Source organism: Macaca nemestrina, chromosome 5 (genome assembly GCF_043159975.1).
Source record: "Macaca nemestrina isolate mMacNem1 chromosome 5, mMacNem.hap1, whole genome shotgun sequence".
NCBI classification, from domain to species: domain Eukaryota; kingdom Metazoa; phylum Chordata; class Mammalia; order Primates; family Cercopithecidae; genus Macaca; species Macaca nemestrina.
In genome coordinates, this window is record NC_092129.1 from 161,318,326 (window position 1) to 161,340,792 (window position 22,467).

At 37.2% G+C, this 22,467-nt stretch overlaps 1 long non-coding RNA gene across 1 annotated transcript in view; it reads right to left on the reverse strand.

Annotated features, from left to right (window-relative positions):
* The window catches only part of LOC139363495 (uncharacterized), a 69,032-nt gene extending 57,709 nt beyond the window's left edge, over positions 1–11,323 (reverse strand). The window contains exon 1 of the long non-coding RNA XR_011623990.1: positions 10,921–11,323. This is a non-coding gene — a long non-coding RNA (uncharacterized lncRNA). The remainder of the gene's footprint in view (positions 1–10,920) is intronic.
* Positions 11,324–22,467: the final 11,144 nt, after the last annotated feature.

The following is a 22,467-nucleotide window of genomic DNA, read 5'->3' on the forward strand; positions in this document are numbered from 1 at the left end:
TCCTTTCTCTTTGTCAAAAACATTAATAATGCACACACCAGCACCTAACGATCTAATTTTATTGGCCAAAACTATAAAATGCTCATGTCTGTGGACAGCTTGAACTCTTGAACATTAAATGCACATCAGTTAGGTAGCTTTTTATTCCTAGAGAGCAGCTTTTCCTCAGGCATAGTTTTTCAAAAACAGCCACAGAAATTTCTCTATTGATATAAAACAGCAGCAAATTATAAAAATTAGTTTTGTGTTAATTACAGCCAGTTGTGGGGAAAAGAAGACTGTTTGCAGCCTGATTATTAGGACCTGTGCAGAAGTAAAAGTGAACTTTGCATCACTGCCACCTAATCTTCATAACTTGGAAATCAACAAGAGACACGAAGGAGAACGGAAAAGACAATGGACACAGCCGTTAAGCTTCCATCACATGTCCCTGGATGCAAAAATACACTTCTAAAATTATAACATGCAGAGTTTTTTCAGTTTTCAACTGGTCAATTGGCATAATTATTTTATTCTGTTTTGTTTTAAATAGTAGTCTCATCACCTAATGCATCTGGCATCCAACTGCAAGTTGACAAAGTATACATAATGGCTCTTAAAATGGCTCTCAAGAAAAATTCTGTCATCCTATAATCATCTTATTCATGCTGAAGGCATACTACTGTCTTTGGGGCATATTCAAATTTGTGAAACATGCAAAAAAGGGAATGAAATGACACTTTTGAGAAGCTGCTACTCAGAGAACAATTACTTATTACAGCATTTATCCTGATGGCAAATGACAAAGGATTTTACTTTTTTTTTTTTAATTAACCAAGCAGAGTGTTTTCCCAGCAATAATATTCCCAGCCTTGTTACTCTATCAAAATAGGAATTTGACAACGGTCGACTTGCTTGGATAATTTATATTTTTCCAAATTGCCATAAGAGTTTGTGAGTTCTTGATTTCAATATTCCAAAAATTCGTTTATAGTTTTCATTTATGTTTTTACTAAAAATTCCATAACCAGAAACATCTCAAGAATCATTAAAATAGACATGCAATCTTGTAACACCTGAGAGGTTATTAAAAAAAAAAAAAAAGATCTGCAATCTATAAAATTGCTCACTTTCCTAACTCATTTCTTGCTAATTATCACAATTCAATCTTAGATGTCTATTAACAGGATTATACTTCTCTCTCCTGCTTGTTTTACTTCCTGAAGTCTTAGGTCTTAAATAGCTAAGCACATCGTCAATCTTCAGAAAAACATGACCACAAATTAGAAATGTTGCAACCAACCAGACTGAACTCTAAATAGGGTTTTTCTTTGATTACCCTTGTCACTAAAAGAGTTGGAGAGAAGATGAAGATGATGATCTGTTTTAAATCCGTCATTTGTTCAAGAGTGGCGATGAGATCTAGCACAACTGGAAGAAAAACTGATAGTGATGCCTTTCATTTATGCACCATCCTATTAGAATGTACAAAGTCCTCAGCATACCTTTGTGTATTCAAATATTATGACATTCCCATAAGATAGGCAGGGCACATATTATTATCACTGTTTCAAGGATGGAGAAATTGAAGTATGAAATGTTTAAATACTCTGCAAATGGCCACACATCTTAAAACATTGTGAAGCCTGCACTAGGACCCTAATTCTAATTCTAATTCTAGTGTGGTTTCCACTTAGTAACTCTGGTACTTAATATGTAAGGCATTCTTTTTCTATTTATAACTTTAATAAGTTAAATACCAATAAGTACCTTATTTTCTACATAATTTAATAAATATATAATCAAATTGATGCAATCGAATAATACTAGAGGTCCAGTTTTACTAATAATTTTAGTTTTCGTTTTTTTGCAATTTTGTTGCTTATAAATTTGATGATCTTTCTAAGGCAAAGAATTGAAAATGACCTTTAAAAATGTTAAACCTTTTGGAATATATGGTTAGTCATTCACAAATGTATTGATCTAAAGTTATAGGATTCATTAGCATTGCTTAATTTATCTATATTGCAATATGGATAGCGTTCAAACTGCAAAATATTATGTACTGGATAAGATATCTTTTTAAAACCTCTTACTGAGATTCTATTGGGACTGGCAAATAATTGAAAACACTTAGTTGAATATTTCAGGGAAGGTTGCCAAGGAGTGAATAAGAGAATCACATTTCATTTTTAAATGCCAGACAAAAGTCACCTAAAATGATGGTAACAGTGGTTAGAAGGAAGGAAGGAAATTGGGCTGGGGGAAGGCCTAATTTACATAAGGTGCGTTATCTAAAATTTTCTTTCTTTTGTTGAATTTGACAATTTACCAGAGCCTTTTCAGAAGTGTCTGACATCCCTTTTAATTAAGCAGCAAGTAGTAAGAATTGACAGGCAATGTGTTTCTAGAGTATTAATGCATACCTTGAGTGAATTCACCCCCTCAAGAAGAGCTCTAATTCTAAAGAAAGCATTTAGTCTGTCTCATATAGAATGTTAACACTGACTAAAACCACAAAGGTGTATTCATTTAGGTTAAATCTCTCTCATTTCCTGCTTATATAAGCAATTTATTTGTTATTTGTATTTTTTAATTGAAACAGAGTCTTGCTGTGTCACCCAGGCTGAAGTGCAGTGGCACAGTCTTGGCTCACTGCAATCTCCACCTCCCAGGTTCAAGTGATCCTCTGCCCTCAGCCTCCCGAGTAGCTGGGACTACTGGCATGCGCCACCATGCCTGGCTAATTTTTTTATTTTTAGTAGAGATGGAGTTTCACCATGTTAGTCAGGCTGGTCTCAAACTCCTGACCTCAAGTGATCCACCCGTCTCAGCCTCCCAAAGTGCTGGGATTACAGGCGTGAGCCACTGTGCCCAGTCATATAAGCAATTCATTTTACGCTGCAGGAGAGTCTGGTGTTTTGTTTTGTTTTGTTTTGTTTTTAAGTTAGGGGGAATGTCATGTATTTCTACTACAATTACTTGGAAGGAGCACTGAGTCATTTTATGAAGACCAGCAAATTCTTATGCCAAATAGGAATGTCAGCTCTGAAAAGTGAGACTGCATTGCTAAGGTTAGATATGGGACTGTAAGAGTTTTCTCTGGGTTGGGTAAATTATGCTAGGTTATATGTGGAAGGAAAACCCCATGGATTTTTTATGCTTGTGTAATTTGTTATAGAACTGCCCCTGTTGTCGCTCATTCTGTCTCTTAACCAGGACATTGACCGTTCTCATTTGTTCATAGGATTCTTCTCAGTGTCCACCACTCCCAGATTATCTCTTCAATTGGCTTCCCCTGGCTCTTGCCTTTGAGCTTTGTTTTCTACACACAGATCAATATCTCTTTCCACTGGTATATTCTGAGAGAAGGATAAAAGAAGCATAATGGAGAGAAAGCATCAGAACCCCAATGAACAGAGAGGCAGCAAAACATTTAGTCCTGAAATATGGAAAGAAAAGTAGTTGTTTCAGTGTCTTTTCATATTGAGTTCCCATGTTGACTCCCCATATATAATTATTTTCCATGTCTTTTGTATTACTATAATATTCTCTCCTAGTGGTGGTATTTTGAGTGGATTTCTTGTTACCAGAAAATATTGACTAAGAGAGGATACTGGCTATTTCAAACATAGGTTTATTAAGTGATTGACCTAGATGTTGGGAACTATCTCAACATGGTCTAGCTAGAATAACCACTGCCTTTGAAGTTATTCACTGACCTATCACTATTTTGATTATTCTTCAAGCTTCAAAGGACAGAGATTTTCTGATGAGTGAGACCATGAATCATTATTGACATGGGGTAATTCCACTGAGTAATAGTGCATCCAGAAGTTTGAAATATACTCTAATTTAAATGAACACCACTAGTTTAGACTTTGTTGAAAAAGGCCACCATTTATAGAGCCCTGTCCCAATTTGTCAAATTGTTGGTGTCCTCGACCACAATGAATCCCAGTCTAATATGAAGCCCATGACACAAAAGTGGCAAGAATTTCTGAACAGAAGTCTTCACCTCTGCCTATTGCTATGGACATTTGCCAGGGATATTCTGGCAGCTACACAGCTTCATGTATTGATTTTACAATGGTTCACAAAATTCGTAGCTTTCCTGAATATAATGCAGAAACAAGAGTTAAATAAGTTGCACTGCTTCCTGTCCTTAAGTGAGCCATTCCTCTCATAATAAGGATACCAGGTATGTGACTGATCAAAGCCATATACCCAGCCGTTCTAGGTACATATAGGAAGAACCTAGGAGTTCACGCATTTATCAGAGCCTGCAGCAGAGATCCTTCTTGCTATTTGTAGAGAAAAGTCAAAAACATAATGTCTTTCATTTAGTCATTTTAGTTCTTTATGTCTTGAGTAGAAAACCATCAAGCCCTACTTTTAATATCTGTTGCAGAATTCATCCACCAAATTATTGTCATTAATGAAAATTTAGGCTGCATGTGGCAAAGAAAGGGGTAAACTTTTCAAGAAAAAGAGACTTACAAAATGAGATATAACCGGTGATGGGTAAACAAAATGTGGTATATGCATATGCTGGAATGCCATTCAGCAATGGAAGGAATTAATTGCTGCTCATCCCACACTACTATATGAGGGAGGCCAAATCTGGGAGACCACATGCATATGAAATGTACAGACAAAGCAAATTTAAAGAACAGTAAGTAGATTAGTGGTTGTCTATGGCTGGAATGGGAAGAATTAACTGTAAAGGGCATGGAAGATCTTGTGGGGGGATCATAATGTCCTAAAGCTTGCTTATGGGGACTGCAACACCACTTAGTAGAGATACTAAATATCACTGAATTGTCGATCTAAAATGGGTGAATTTTATGATATGGAAAACATACTTAAAGTTATTTTTAAAACATGAAAAATTCAAAAGAAGAGGCTTCCCTAAGCATGACACAGAATGAAGCACTAAGAACCTAAGCACTGAGAATAGAAATGATTTTTTAAAAACACATACTATGTACCCACAAAAATTAAAAATTAAAGAAAAAATTTAAAGAATCTAAGCACTCAGAATCTAAGTACTAAGAATGACCTGCTAAGTGCTAACTTCATGGTTGCTGCTGTTTTTCTGATTGTCATTGCCAGGACATATGAGGAAGCTAATGGCCAAAGTGCAATATATCTTGCCAAAAGTTTGTCTAATCTTTCTGCCCACATGAGAGAGAGCCTAACTACAGACCAAGTCCTGAGAACTCCTGAGGAAAAGGGAAAGTTCTACCTTCTCCTGGATGTGGCAGCAATGCCACAGGGTCACCCTTGGATGATGAGAAAAGGACAGGTTGGTCCCTGACTTTGTCCCAACTCTGCTTTGGGCATGTGACATGTTGAGACTGTGGAGGGTCTATGTTTCTGGTGGGGGATGGAGAATTCCCTAACCTGGTTGAGTTACCTGTAACCTGCTTATCTCAAACTGATGGGTTTTTTTGAAAAGATTATTTTACAATTGGAGAATAGACTGAGGAGAATCAAAAATGGAAATACAAAATCTTTATAGGACTCTTGCAATATTCTAGGTTGGAAACTAGGATCTTGACCAAAATGGTGACCATGATGACATGCATTTCAGAGACAGAATCAAGAGAACTTGATGATAGAGTGAAAGAAGAAAGGCTAAGGGCAATAGAAATCAAATCTGACATGTTCTGAAACAGGGAAGCATTATTTAGGCAGATATTTTACTGATGAATCACAGTTACCACAGGAGATATTCGTAAGTATTATTATTCAGTTTACCAGACTATACTGTATTTGAAAAAGAAAAGTGTGTGTATACAAGGATATATATAAAATGTGTACTTTAAATCTATATTAATATATAATGATGCATGTAATATGTTACACACATAAACCTATGTAGACTAAAATATATAATACTAACACATATAGTACATATATATTAATACATTACTAAATACATATATTTACAACTGAACTGGCCAAGTGTCAGCTCATTCTTTGCCATCAATTCCTTTACCAGCCTAGATAATGTTTTGACTCAACCAAAGTCTTTCAGACACCACTAAAATGGCCTCATCCCAACAGTCTGTTCTTTTTAGGGTATTGCAGCTGGAAGGTGGTGTGGTGTTTGATCTTTCTGTGGGTGTGTCAAGCTACAAAGAAATGGTAGTCTGACTCAGTTGGCTGTGCACTTAATGGGGAGGAAGTGCTTGGTATGTTCTTATTTATTTAGATAATTCTGCATAATCCAGTAAAGAGCAAGTACACAGTGTAGCAGGTGTACAAACTTCCTGCCTTTGAAGAGAAATACCACAATTCTCCAATGATCAAAGACAAGGAAAGAAAGGTAAGAGGGAAGAGCTGATGGTGGGCTGGCTCCCGGCCTTGGACCTCCTGAATTTGTCCTAGCTAAGGACAGGTGTTCCACTCAGAGAGGGCAAGTTATTTACATCAGATCCCAACTGTTTTAAAAGAGTAATGCTTCTACTTGCCATTTATATCTGAAAGGGAAAGAGAAATTAATAGTTACTGCGTTTCTATGCACTAAATGATAGAGTGGAATTATCAGACATGTTATCTATTTCTTGTAATATCCTCACTAATAAATTATTTTCATAGCAAATTTACAAATATGAATGCCAAGCTTCTGATTAAGAAGTTTACCTAAGTTCATATAGTTAGTAAGTGGAAGAAATGGAAATTAAGATCTTTCAGCTCTACAGATTACTTTTCCCTCCCAATTACACTATGTGGCAAGGAGATGATTAGCCACACTGTCAGAGAGAGGGTAGGAGGAGAGAGAGTGATTTGGAAACATTAGAAATTTCTATTGTTTTAAAGCTGTATCTTTAATGATCTGAAAGGTTACATTCAGATGCTTTTACTTAAATCCTTAAGAGCTACAAAGAAGTAGTAATATAGAAGGCACAACTCTTCTAGGGCATCTTATCTATTTTTAAAGACATGAATTTCTCTGAATTGTAAGTGACCACGTTTGTTATATTTATGCTTTCTAAATATCTTATTGTACAAATAAGGAAAGCACAGAAGATGGATGCTAGGAAACAGCTTAAATATTATCACTCAGCATGTTACTGCACTTACGGGCCTGAAAACATATCTGGAAGCAAGACATGCATTATAAATCAATAAGGAATTTGATGAATATACGTTTGGTCCTTTTACTCAACCTTTGAAGAAATCTACTTCAATAGACACTTGAACACACAAATTTCCACTGATACGCTTTGCCTACTGAAATCCTGACAAGGCAAGCATCTTCCTTTTCCAAGCACTTATATGATAGCTTGAGAAAAAATTTTGACTTTGCAATAGGAGCTAGGAGTTGTGTTGCACAAAGCTTACTATTTTGCCACATATTTTAGTGACTTTGCTTATATGCTGTATTTAGTAGGTTGTTAATCTAAGAGTTCAAGTATTTACAGGGACAAAGACTAAGAATGACACCAACCCTCAAAGTGGCTGAATACAAAGCTAAGTGATTGTACAGTCTAGAATGGCTCAAAAGTGACTCACTGGAAACCCATCTGAGACAAAGGAGCCAATCCCTCTTTAAGATCAAAGAAGGTCTGGGAGTGTAGTCAACCTTAAGTCAAATTAGTGAGTTTGGTTTCATAAAACTCATGTATGAAACATCAGAAAAGATGCAGGACAGGAAGAAGTGTCTATGTTGCTGACAAAGGCAACTTCTTTTGTAATAATATTTTGATCTTGATGAGAGTAAAATCATTTGAGTGGTGGCTGAGAGAATGTTGGTGAAATCATATAGATTTCTCCCTCACATGCCGAAAATGCCCAATCAATTCCAATTGGCTTTGAAAGAAGTTACCCTTGCTCTATGTAACAGAAAATTTTGCAGTCCTGCAAATAGTTAGGATAGTCACATAATATTTTAATCATATACAGACACAGATAAAAGATAAACATCATTTCTCATTTCTCAGGATCTTTAATTAGATTAGGGTTTAAGATAGCTTCTCAAAAAAAGTTTCAGAAACATTTCTTTGTGATACAAGAGATCACCATGGCACATTTTACCTATGTAACAAAACTGCACATCCTGCACATGTGCCCCAGATCTTAAAATAAAAAAAAAAAAGAAAGAAAGAAAACTTCAGGCCGATATCCTTGATGAACATTGATGCAAAATTCTCAATAAAATACTGGCAAACCAAATCCCACAGCAAATCAAAAAGTTCTCCGATCAAGTCGGCTTCATTACCAGAATGCAAGACTGGTTCAACATATGAAAATCAATAAATGTAACTCATCACATAAACAGAACTAAAGACAAAAAACACATAATTATCTCAATAGATGCAGAAAAAAAGCCTTTGATAAAATTCTACATCCCTTCATGCTGAAAACTCTCAATGAAGGAACATACCTCAAAATAATAAGAGCTATTTATGGCAAACCCACAGGCAATATCATACTGAATGGGCAAAAGCTGGAAACATTCCCCTTGAAAACCGGCACAAGACAAGGATGCCCTCTTTCACCACTCCTATTCAACATAGTATTAGAATTTCTGGCTAGGGCAATCAGGCAAGAGAAAGAAATAAAGGGTATTAAAATAGGAAGAGAGGGAACTAAATTGTCTCTGCAGATGACATGATCCTATATTTAGAAAACCCTATTGTCTCAACCCAAAACGTTCTTAAGATGACAAACAACTTCAGCAAAGTCTCAGATACAAAATTAATGTGCCTAAATCTCAAGCATTCCTATACACCAACAACAGACAAGCAGAAAGCCAAATCGTGAATGAACTCCCACCCATTCACAATTGCTACAAAAAGAATAGAATGCCTAGGAATATAGCTAACAAGGGAAGCAAAGGCACTCTTCAAAGAGAACCACAAACCACTGCTCAAGGAAATTCAGCAGGACACAAACAAATGGAAAAACATTCCATGCTCATGGATAGGAAAAATCAATATCGTGAAAATGTCCATACTACCAAAAGTAATTTATAGATTCAATGCTATTCCCATTAACTACCATTACCATTCTTCACAGAATTAGAAAAAACTGGCCAGGTGTGGTGGCCAGCAGTTTGGGAGGCCAAGGCACAGATCACTTGAGGTCAGGAGTTCGAGACCAGCTTGGCCAACATGGTGAAACCATGTCTCTACTAAAAGTACAAAAATTGGCCAGGCATGGGGGTGCACGCCTGTAACCCCAGCTACTCAGGAGAGTGGGGCATGAGAATTTCTTGAACCTGAGAGTTGGATATTGCAGTGAGCGCAGATAGCACTACTGCACTCCAGCCTGGGTGATAAATAGAGACTCTGTCTCAAAAATTAAAAAAAAAGAATTAGAAGAAAACTATTTTAAACTTCACATGGAACCAAAAAGGAGCCTGTATCGCCAAGAAAATTCTAAGCAAAAAGAACAAAGTTGGAGGCATCATGGTCCCCGACTTCAAACTATACTATAAGGCTACAGTAACCAAAACAGCATGGTACTGGTATAAAAACAGACACACAGACCAATGGAACAGAAAAGAGAACTCAGAAATAAGACCACACATCTATAACCATTTGATCTTCAACAAACCTGACAAAGACAAGCAATGGGAAAAAGATTCCCTAGTTAATAAATGGTGCTGGGAAACCTGGCTAGCGATAGGCAGAAAGTTGAAACTGGACCCTTTCCTTACACCTTATACAAAAACTAACTCAAGATGTATTAAAGACTTAAATGTAAAATCCAAAACTATAAAAACTCCTTAAGAAAATCTAGGCAATACCATTCAGGACATAGGCACAGGCAAAGACTTCATGATGAAAATGTCAAAAGCAACTGCAGCAAAAGCAAAAAGTGACAAATAGGATCTAATTTAAGTAAAGAGCTTCTGCACAGCAAAAGAAGCTATCATCAAGCGAACAGACAACCTACAGAATGGGAGAAAAGTTTTGCAATCTATCCATCTGACAAAGGTCTAATATCCAAAGTCTACAAGAAACTTAACAAGAAAAAAACAAACCCCATTAAAAAGTGGTCAAAGGACATGAATATACACTTCTTAAAAGAAGACATTTTCGTGCGTCCAACAAACATATTTTTAAAAAGCACAACATGACTGATCATTAGAGAAATGCAAGTCAAAACAACAAGGAGATACCATCTCACACCAGTTAGAATGGCAATGATTAAAATTTCAAGAAACAACAGATGCTGGCGAGGATGCAGAGAAAAGGGAACACTGTTACACTGTTTTTGGGAATGTAAATTAGTTTAACCATTGTGGAAGACAGTGTAGTGATTCCTTAAAGATCTAGAAGCAGAAATACAATTTGACCCAGCAATCTCCTTACTGGGTATATACCCAAAGGAATAGAAATCATTCTATTATAAAGATACATGCATGCATACATTCATTGCAGCCCTATTCACAGTAACAAAGACATGGAACCAACCCGAATGCCCATCACTGATAGACTGGCTAAAGAAAATATGGTACATATAAACCATGGAATACAATGCAGCCATAAAAAGGAATGAGATCATATCCTTTGCAGAAACATGAATGGAGCTGGAAGTCATTATTCTCAGCAAACTAACACAGGAACAGAAAACCAAACACCGCATGTTTTCACTTATAAGTGGGAGCGGAACAATGTGAACATATAGATACAGAGAGGGGAGCATCACACACTGGGGCCTGTCGGGGCGTGGAGGGAGGGAGAGCATCAGGAAAAATAGCTAATGCGTGCTGGGCTTAATACCTGCGTGATGGTTTGATACATGCAGCAAATCACCATGGCACACTTTTACCTATGTAACAAACCTGCACATCCTGCACACGTATCCAGGAACTTAACGTAAAATTAAAAAAGAAAATTGGTGAAAAACCACTAGCCTTTTCAACTCTATTAGTAGAGCCACTGCATTCATAAATGATATCTCAATCAAGAAGTAACTCACCAAATTGTCTAGATCACTTTCCTAGTGCTTCTCTTATTCTTTTTTTTTTTTTTTATTTTCTTCACCCTGGAGAAGAATCAAAGGTGAATGGCATGTCAGGTAAGTAAGGCAGGAATGCTACAGAAAATGTTCTAGTGCTATAAAAAATTGATCAGGTGCTTCTTTAATATCAACACTGTGCACAATTTATGTTGTGTATTCCCAGGATATCTCACTACTTTCCATCTGGATAAGTCCATTATCCATGGGGTTAAGAGCAGGGCATGAGGAGACAGGTTTGAACCCAACCTCACCGCTTACTAGCTGTGTGCCTCTATACAAATTACTTAACCTCTTTGGGCTGCAGTGAAAGGGGGATAACCATAGTCCTACCACACAGGGTTGTTATGACAATTAAATGAGTTTATATTCATAAAGTTGTTAGAACAGTGTCAGAAATACGGTAAGCATGAAACAAATGTTTCTCCCTTTTTTTGGTATACATTTAAAGGGTACAAGTACAGTCTTATCACATGAATATTTTGTACAGTGGTGAAGTCTGGACTCTTAGTGTAACCTAAATAAAATAAATAAGGTTTACTTATTTATTTTCCATCTATTGGATTTTGGCAATTACTCTATAATTTGACTTTCTTTACCCTATTCTTCCCCATCCAACTTTCAATACATACACACATATAAGTGATATATATTATTTCAGTGAAAATCATGCCACTGTATCTCACATTCATTGGCCATGTCTATGAAAACATATTAATAATAATCCCTGTTATGGTTTCCTTTAGCCCTTATTTTATCACTCCAGTTTCATGGAACACAGCTCTTTCCATAGAATTAGAGGGAAAAAAAGAGCCCTGGAAAGACCATTATTTTTTTTTCTTTACCTCTGCCACCCACTTTCAAGCGAAACCACACACATAAATCACCTCAGACTCTTTCTTCATCACAATGTGGTTTCCATTCACGTCTACTCTGCCCTAAGGAAATGATTTTTGTTACAGGTGGGCAAATTCAGCACTAATGGCATTACCCTATGTTTTCAGGAAAACTTTTGAGGGCCCATTAAAGTTGCCAGTTTCACTGGTTTCTTGTCACTGATCAAGTTTAATTATTTCCGGTGCCATTGTCGAAAACCCAGAAACCAATTTCTCACTCACAATTCATGATCAGACTGGATAAACTCATGGCAAAACTCTTAAACTGCTTCCATAATAGACTCCTTCAATTTCTTTTTTTTAGACAGTAACTACAAGGTGAAAATCTGCTATTTCATTGTTACGAGGTCATAAGTTCTCATTAAACCCTATGATTTCATGAGAATAATATAGCTGGTCAATCCAGTTAAAAAAAAAAAATAAAGATGTGTGGAAGCAGGTTGTGTGAAATTTGCACTGTTAATTGATTGATTTAACCACTACATATAGAGACAAAACCTCTTGTTAAATATTAAAAATCCTATAGGTTCAAAATACTGGCTTGTGACTGGCTATATGCTTTTTAAACATTATATTTTCAGCACCTGGTGGGTGCAGGATTAAAAAGAATGAGGCATTGTGCTTCATTTTAGACAGCCTCCCAAACTATTCTTGAAAAACCTTTCTGCTTTTATCTGACGTCTGCTGTTTCTTCAGAGTTCATATAAATGAGGCTGTGTAACCTTATGGATTCTCCAGTAATCTTCCTCAACTTGTCACTCTATCCATACAGAATAGAGAACAAAGACTTCTCAGTTGCCGTAGGACATGGTTGAATACAAATAATACTAGAAAAGTTGCTACCCCCAAACACTTTTTCTACTGAAGAATGAAATGACATCATTTGGGAATTTATTTATTTAAAGTAAGGTTCTTCATCTCTCAATGTTTTGAGAGACATAGAATTCAACTCGTGACTCTTGGCTGTGAGGGAAGCTTCTTCCCTGTTTTACTCTTTGGGAGGAGAAGATAGAGTGGAGTTAAACATCAATGTTTTCTCTGAGTTGTTGAAAGAGCAGAAAGACAGTCATTCAGCAAGTAATTATTTGGCACTCACTAGATGACAGGTGGAGTCCCAGGCACTATAAATGTAAAGAAGGAAAAGAAAAAACAGTTGAGGTCCTCTAGATGGAAGACAATATGGTATATGGTGATTGAACTATTGTGTGCACAGGTTATAAGGGAAGGGTCTGAGGGTCTACAGGGTGTTTGGGGAGAAAAGGGAAGGATGTGTATAACTCTGTCTGGAGAGATCAGAAAAGGCTTCCCTTGAATAGGAGTTACCTACGCCCAATCTTGAAGGATACATAGGAGTCCATCAAGCTGAGGAAGAGCATCGCAGGCAGAGGAAGCAGCAGGCCAAGTACAGAGTGGTAAAGTTTAAGGGACAGCAAGAAACCACCATAAATCATCACTCTGTGATGAATTGATGGGAGATTTCGTGGAGAAGATTGCCATGGGTGTCAAATCATCACAGCCTTGAACTCTATGCCTTCTCCTGCAGATCACCAGTTCTCATAAGAACATGATGTTTCCACATGTTCCACTCTTCCATGGACATATTCAGATTCATGCATAATTCCAGATGAACTTCCTCGAACTCTATCCCATTCTCTCCTTCTTAAGAAAAATGTGTCTGAATCCCAAGGAAAACGGTAAATAGAAGGATAATTGTAATGTCTATATTTTTATTTTCTGTATATTATGATGTTTTGATACTTAAGTTTTGTTCTGGGTTGGGAGCAACTGCTTTCCCTGAGCCAGCCAGTCCTTAGAGACAGCACAGAGCTCAGCCAGGAGCTTACGTTTGATAATGCAAACTAACCAATCCAGAGTCATATCTCTGGTCAGTGAGCTCCAGGAGATAATATTCCTCTGCCTCAGTCATCCCGGTGCCAGGTACCAGGCAACCAGGGACCAGCCCATAGCATAGAGCCCACCAAAATTATTTAAACTAGCCAGTCCTAAAGTATTCACCGTGCCCTGCCTCGTCTCTCTCTCCAAAACCCCAATAAAAGCTCTCACCTAGACCTTTCTAACTCCTGCCTTCTGTCCCCTGACCACAGTGAGACCTCCCCATGTGTCTGTGAGGAGTGTCATATCCCCTGTTTTTAGGACTGATGAGGATAATAAACTTTGTTTTCCTGAGCCTCTCCTGTGTCTCCTCTTGCGATTACACCTGACTGACCATCCGATAGAAAAATGCAGAACAATAACCTATCCTGTCTTATTCATCAAAACACAACTCATCTCAAAATCCAGTTCTTTAATTTCAGTTAGGGGTGTGGGGGTGTGTGTGTGTGTGTGTGTTTGTAAAACTATCATACAGCAGCTCTCCTCATACCAATGTTCTATGATCACAAGGTTAAGAACTACTCTTAAAGATGATGAAAAGCAATAAAGGGGTTGCATAGAGTGACACATTCAATTTACATTCTGGCAAGATTGCTCTATTTATAATGAGGGGAATGGATTAAAGAAGGCAAAGAATGGAAGTAGCATGTATTGGAGGCTATTTCAATTGTCTAGAAAAGGAGTGGAAGTTGTGCCAGTTTTAGTGGAGAAGACTTGTTCATCAGGAGCGTGGGTGGTGAAGGAGAGGGAGGGAATGAGGATGCTTAGATGTCCAGACAGGCAGCAAGAGAGGAGGATCAGAAATGGGATGAAAGGGAATGCGTTCATTGCAGAAATGTTGAGACTTGGAATGACATACATTTAAATGTTCCAATTTTTGGTTCTTTAAAGACTAGTGAGAGAAGGGAGTATAAAACTTACAGGTCAAATAATATAATTAAAAATACTTGATTTATATAGAGCAGGGTTCTGCAAACCTTTTCTGCAAGTGGTAAGGGAGTAAATTATTTTAGCATTTGAAATCTGCCGTGGTAGTGTGACAGCAGCATAGATAGTATGTAAACAAATGGGCCTGGCTGTGTTCCAATAAAACTTTATTCACAGGTAGAGGGCTGGATTTGGTCGACCAGCCACAGTATGCCATACCAGGTACCTGGTATCCTTGGCGCAGAACGGATACCATAATAAATATTTTCTCTGGGATTTCGCAGGAAGTTCAGATTTACTATCATTAAATTAGATATTTTTCAATTGTCTGAATACCAAGGGCATGTTCAAAGCTTCCTTCGATTGTTACTTTTTTTTCTACTGCAGATTCTTATCATACATGTATTTTTTTTTCATAATTGAAGGCTCTGGCAAGTTTCAAATACAAAGCAATTGCCAATTTACATTGAGCATGTATTAAGAAACATCAGAGTAAGGAGGAATAATTGTTTTCAGTTAAGAAGAGTGTGTGTGTGTGTGTGTGTGTGTGTGTGTGTGTGTGTGTGTGTGTGTGTAAAGTAATAACCTCTTAGAAAATACAAAAGACTCATCTACCAATTCTGGTGGAAAATATCTGTAGGCTAGCTGGTTCATCTAAGATTTAGAAGCCACAAATATTATAAAGTTTTAATGTCTTACAAAAGTGATTTCCAATGAAAAGAAATGTTGCTAACAAAAATCTCCAGAGGTGGTAATCAAAACTGTGATCTCTCTTTAGTGACTTATATTTGAAAGCCAGGAAAGCATTTCTTGCATACCAGTTAGGAAAACTGTGATTTTGTCCTTACAACAGTGCATTAGGCAACACTTTTTAACAAGCAGCCAAAAATAAGTTACCTAATGGAATCGCATGCTGCAATTCTATTCCCACTAGTTATATCATTAATGGGTTCCTGTCAAAAGATGGAATAAAAATAATGAGTAGATACTTATACTTTTCTCATCCTTACATAGCTTTTTACTTTTTTATAACCAAAACAAGTGCCACATAAAGAAAGGAATGTAGAACTGTATGGAGAGGTCATTTGAGCCCACCTTTCCAAATGTCACATGATCTATTGAAAATTATTAGACCGAAGGAAAGTGCCAAATAGACTTATAGTTCTCTTTCTTTCCCTGAGATGCAGTTTGGTTTCAAAGACTTAATTTTGATCTGTTCTTGGTATCTGTCTCCATGGCAATGATATTTGTTCATAAATATTCTTGCTGCAGGTTGACCTGATTTTAGTTTATGCAATTAAAAAGTTCCTCTTGACCATTTATCATTTTTCCCTGGTGTAAAACTTTTTCTTTCATTTTGTTTTCTTTAGCCTTGGGAATGTGGCAATTCCAGGGTCTGGTTGATTTGCTGACTTTTAGGGAGGTCCTTCTCATCGATGATTGTTTTCTTTGTTTTCACTTTCGCAGTGTGTGTTTTGCAGTCCTCCTATTTGTCAATTTTTTGTTAATTTGTGAATCTTTAACATTATATCAGTGTGAAAACAGAAACTTCACCTGGTTATTTGAAAAGAATTCAATATTTTAAAACACAGTTAACTAAATATGAAGTTTTTAACTAGGTAACCGAAAGGGTAAAACGAGAACTCTTAGTTAGAGATCAGGAAATTTTTTCTGCAAAGGGCCAGATAGAAATAGTTTTAGTTTCATGAGCCATCACGCTACTCAATTCTACAGTGGAAGCAAGGAAACAGCAACCTCAGACATAAGAAGTGGGCCTGAGTGTGTTCCAATAGGTCTGTATTTACAAAAACACAGGCGGCAGGGAAGATTCAGCCTACAAGCTGTAGTTTGCTGTATTAGTCAGAATTCCTTCAGAGAAAGAGAACCAATAGGATATATGGAGATCTGGGATTTATTATGGAAATTGAAACATGAGATTATAAAGGCCAAGAAGTCCCATGATATGCTATCTGCAAGCTGGAGACCCAGGAAAGGCAGAGGTGTAATTCAATCTGAGTCCAAAGGCCTGAGGACCAGGGGGAACATTGGTATAAGTCCTGCAGTCTGAAGGCTCAAGAACCAGGAGCTCAGATTTCCAAGGGCAGGAGAAATTGGATGATCCAATTCAAGGAGAGAGAATCTGCCCTTCCTGTATCGTTTTGCTCTATTTGGGGCCTAAATGGTTTGGATGACATTCACATTGGTGAGAACAGATCTTCTTTATTCAGTCAACTGATCCAAATGCTAATCTCTTCTGGAAGCACTTTCCTAGATACACCCAGAACTATTGTTTTATCAGCTATCTGGGCATCCCTTAGCCCAGTCAAGTTAACAAATAAAATTACTCACTTGCCAACCCCTGCTCTAAATTATCATTGAGGTAGCAACTGCAGGAAGCAACTTCCATCCTTAGGGGGCCAAGGGAACAAAATGAAAAGATTGGATTGATAAAATTTGAAAACTTGAAAGCATTGTTTCATGAGCCTGGGACCTAGACCTTGGAGGAAAGGGCACTAGTTGCTCATAGTGAGATCATTGTGGGGTATGAACAAGTTGGTTTTATAAATGTTGGAGAAAGTACCCACTGGATTCCACCAAAAGGAGCTACCACTTCCCAGTGAAGATGTGTTGCTAGGCTAATATTCTGGCAGGCAGTCAGCAAGCAGGCTCTAAACTCATGAAAGAATCAATAAGAAGGCACCAGTTGTTTTTTTGTTGTTATTGTTCTGTAGCTTTGCGGTCTTCCCTTATCATCCCCTATTGGCTAAGCAAACTGGCAAATCAGAAATGCAGTTTGCAGAGACCAAGCATCAGCATCACAAAGGGTAGACGGGCAGGTTTGGAGCTGAAAAACAGTAAATTAATAATTGATGTATACATCAAAATCCAAGATTCTCTTTCAGCTAATGTTTTAGAATTAAATAATGACTGGAAATCCTTCATGTTACTAAGACTATCTGCCAATGATCATGTAAAAGACTATTCCAGGTTGGAATTATGCTAAGGCCTCCCTCTTTGCCCCAAATCTAGCAAATGTTGATAAAATAAAGAATAATTTGTAGTTTAAAGTAATAAAATGAAAGGACAATTACATATATGGATGCATGTATGTTTGTAACTCTGTGTGTATGGATATACATATATATCAGGAAGGTCCTAACTCTTTATTCATGAAAAGAATTATACTTTGTTCTAAAAGATATTTTTACTATTTTTGATGTTAAAATATAATATCTCTTTTTAAACACCTGTGATAGCATATGGTACTGATAGTTTCTGTTATTTAAGTTCTTGTTTGGAAAATAAAATGTTAGCAACTACATGTCAATTCCTTTTTTTCCCCCCTAAATTTCAGTGGTTGATGAAATGAAAAAGCTTTAGAATGGTTGTTTATGAGAATATCTAGTTTTGATTGATTGATTGATTGGATGACTTATTGATTGACAAGTGATGAAGGCTGATGGAGTGAATCAGGCCGGGCTATTTTGAGAAACATCCTTTGAAGATATTTTAAAAGTTAGACAGTGTGTCGCTCAAGAAAAAAATCCTCTAGGTTGACACACTGAATTTTAGTGCTCTAGATGGTCAGAATGGCTTTATTTGTAGGTGACCCTAAGTGTGTGTATATAGTAGATAATAAATAATATATGACATATAAACTACTTTGATTTCAGTATGTAAATACCTGCTAGCCTTGCATAAGAGCACATCTTCCTCTTAGCTCTACCACCTGCCTATACTTTATATTTTTGAAATTCTTTTCCTAAATAGTTCATTTTTTCAGTGTCGTGCACACTACTTGGACTTTAGCCCCTTTATGAATAATGTTTTCTTGATGCAGCAAAACTGTACAGCATAATTAGAAGTCTAACTGTCACTACAGCAGGGAAAAAGCCAGAGATGGACTAAAACAAATTTTCAAGCCATCTACAATATTATATGCCTAGTGATGGCTTATAGGTACCTATTTATATCTCCCTCTAAATATTTCACATTTTCTCTATTACTGATAAGAGTTAATCTACAAGTCTCCTGAGGGCTTTTCATAAGTGTACTTAGGATATAATTTCTGGTATTTGGAATCAACACACATTATTTTTATTATATAAGTTAGTTGGATTCTCAAGAAATGTTACCTGTTAGGAAAAACAAATCAAGAAGATTCAGAATGAGTCATTGAGTACAATTCTGCACAAGGTACTTTATCATGGCAGCCACTGTGGGGAATGCTGTGCATGGTCCTAGTACATTGATTCTGAGTTTTTGAAATAGAATACTTCCAATTGCTTGCCCTGAGGAGACTGAAGATATTAATGGCTTAATATTTGCAAATCACTATATATTCTCACAGCAAAGAACAGTGTGTTTCATTTGTAAAAACATAACCCCAAGAAATAGAACTATATGTAAAATAAGCCATGCCAAAATTACATTTTACTTGGTACTATAAGAAACCAATTTGCATTATTAACCAGCATCCAAATTGTTGATTTTCATTAACTCTTTTATTGCTTGGCCACAGAAAGCATTAAGAAGACATTTTGATCACAATATCTTCTGTCGAGAAAAGCCAAGGGCTTCTTCCATGGGTAAGTGGTTTTAAACTCCCACAAAATTGACACATTTTTAGATGTCTGCTCAGCAAACATAAGTGCTCAAAATTAAGATTTTGAGGCCATAATTTTCCCAGCTGGGTGAAGTGGATAGCTCTAGGAGGGCTCATAGATCATACCATGTTGTCATTTATTATAATGTTTTAACATACTACAGAATTTGTGTTGTCAAGAACATTGGGTGGGGTGATTTATTAGCTAGGATTGATTATGTTGCTAATAGCCCAGATGGCTTGAATTTTGGAAGGGGGAAATTTCATGTTGCTGAGCATGAAGAGATAAATGCTAAGTTGCCAAGAGACAAAGGGGCCTTGGCTTAGAAAAGACTCATTTACCTGCCACGTGCAGACATTCAAGAGGCAGTTTTTGTTTTCCTTCAGACACATACTTTAAACTCTACTTTTTTGCCTCAGGGAACAGTGGACATTTTATGTGTGCTGAATGTTTTTCTGCAGTGGAGCAAACTTTTGTCAGCTCTCCCTCTGGGACAATGTGGGCAGTGCTTTCAGAATTTCTCTTTGGTTCCTGCTACAAGTACCAAAAACATGACCTTGCCCGCATGGCTTTTGCAACTCAATGTCTAGAGCTTTGACATTTGCATTGAGTTTCAGCAATTTCCGTGGGCTAACACCTGGAGCCATCATCTGCAGATGCCCAGCTGATGCACTCTTGTACCTTGCACAGCAGCACAGGCATTCACTAAGAGGCACTGATCCACCAGGTGACATGAACAAGACAGACACCAGATTGTCTCATGCAAAAATGACACTGCCTGTCCAGATCTGATCATCATGATTATTCAAAAATTCAAATGAGAGTACAGGAATAAAAGGAGCAAAAAATAATTCATGAATAATAAATAACTCTTAATTTTACTTTTTCTTTCTAGGTGACATATATTTAAGCTGACATTTTTCCTCAGAACCCAACAAGTCACTCTTTCCCTCTTTGGACCTGCATCCTGCCAATCCAAAGGCCGGGTTTTAAAAGCCAGGACCTCGGACTTTACCATGCTCTAAGAGTCAGCATGCCCTGCTGGGTCCTTTACTCTTATTCTCTGCTCTCACATTACAATTACAACATCTAAATACAAAGTGACATGACAATGATAATGCTTGGGGAGAGCAGGATAGGAACCCTACTTTGAAGAAGACTTGATATGTTCTCAAGCTCAAGGTTGGTTTCATGAAATATTTTGTTTATAGCATTGAGTCACCTATAGACCAGAGATTCATCCTTCAAGTTCATTAACAAATATAATGAAGGCCTCATTGTCTAAAAAACTTAAATGCTGATTAATTAAAAATGGATACGTCACATGGAGTGTCTCCTTACCAGAACAAGAGCACTCATCCCTAAGGAGAGATACAGAACTGGAGAAATTTCTATAATTGAGAGCACCTGCCTTTAAACAAATGGGATTTTACAGGTCTGTTCTTGTACACAATCAGTTTTCTATACAGTGATATGTAGTCTCTGCAAATTTGCAATGCTCCATTTAAAAGCTTTTTATTCTTCTTCTATGCACAACTGGGTTAATAAACATACACCTCTCTTTGAAGTAGAATGTAGAGTGATTTCATGAAGTCAAGGGGTATTGTGAAGGAATGTAAAGAAAAAGGTGAAAAACTTGACTAACAACCATTTGGGGATGAAAATGTGTTTTAGTAGGGAGTCCATTAACGGATCAAAGAGGACTGTGTGTGCGCACAACACGTTTATGCAGGCTCTTAAACTAGAAGGTTAAATTTGTCTTTCCATGTGCTTTATCAAATGGGGTTGACCAACATCTTATTGACACCAGCACTACAATGTCACATCAAAGCAGATTTGCTCAATGCATCTCTGTAATTCATTACCTGACTTTCCTCTCTCATATGGAGCTCCATTTGTTCGCTAGCTGGTGTTTATTCCTTCCTAAGAGCAGCATTCCATGTGAAGAAGGAACAGACTGGCTCATTCAGATGTGGACAATCATTTCCATTGGTGAAACCAGACAGAAAAGTGTTTCCTCCTCAAGGCAAAAGAAGTTTGTCTGCAGATTCACCAGGCAGCTGAGATCTGGTTCTAGAGATTTTAAGTGTTTTCACTGAGCCTAAAGTCTGGGTCTACCTGACTTGATGCTCTCAGTTATAACAGCAAACAATTAGTATCATTGAGTAACATTGCTGGCATGTTAGTGTGATAATAATTAATGAACATTGGAGCCCCTGCCGTATACCATTTACTGTGTTAGACACTGCAGATGTAGTGACAAACAGAGTAGACATAGTCCCTGCCCTCATGATTCATTCTAGATGGTAGGACAGACATCTATTTGTTCTCAGATCTCCCCATTTAGACATACTGGCAATGACTCAAGGTTTTTCTGACTTCAGCCAGACGTGTGCACTGCCCCACATTCAAGGTGGGGATGGGGGCAGCATGAAAGATGCAGAGGAAAAGATCAATAGGCCTAAAGTGATTTCTGATATTCCCTACTATTTTCATAACCTTTCCTATTTAATGACACCATTCTCCTGTTAATCCTAACTGAACTGAAATCAACAGTGTTACATTCCTTCTACTGCTCACGTGCCAGTGTCAGCAAAGGCCTCTTACATCAAGGCCTCGTAGATACAACCTTGTGTGACCCATCCTCTGATTAAAGGACACCATAGGGAGAGCACAAATGGTGTTTTTCACCACCAAACCCAGAGTGCTGAGATATACTTGTTTATCCTAGCAGTGTTTATCTTTGAACGGTGTTAGGTTGATTTAGGATACAAGTTTCCTTTCTTCCCTCCTTTGATCAGCTGGGGAAAAAATGGATTTTTGTCAAGATAATAAGCTAGGTAAATTCTATGAAACATAGAGTAAAACATGCAGTGTGTAAACATGATTATACACCCAGTATTTTGGATCCAAAAAGAAAAAAAAAAAAAGAATGGTTTATTTTGTTTCTGTTTCTGTGACTTTACACATGGGGTTTTTTAGGGTCTCCATTTATAAGAGTAATGAATCAAAAATTTCTCAGTGCTTTAGTGCAGTGAAGCCTTCATATGGTGGGTGTTACCTAGAGACCCAGATTTTTTTGGTGAGCATTTCAGTACGTGAAATAGAAAGTGATCAGTGAGCAATGAGGACTATTATAATGAAAACATCATTTAAAATGAAGGCTTTAACATCTGTTTCATTTT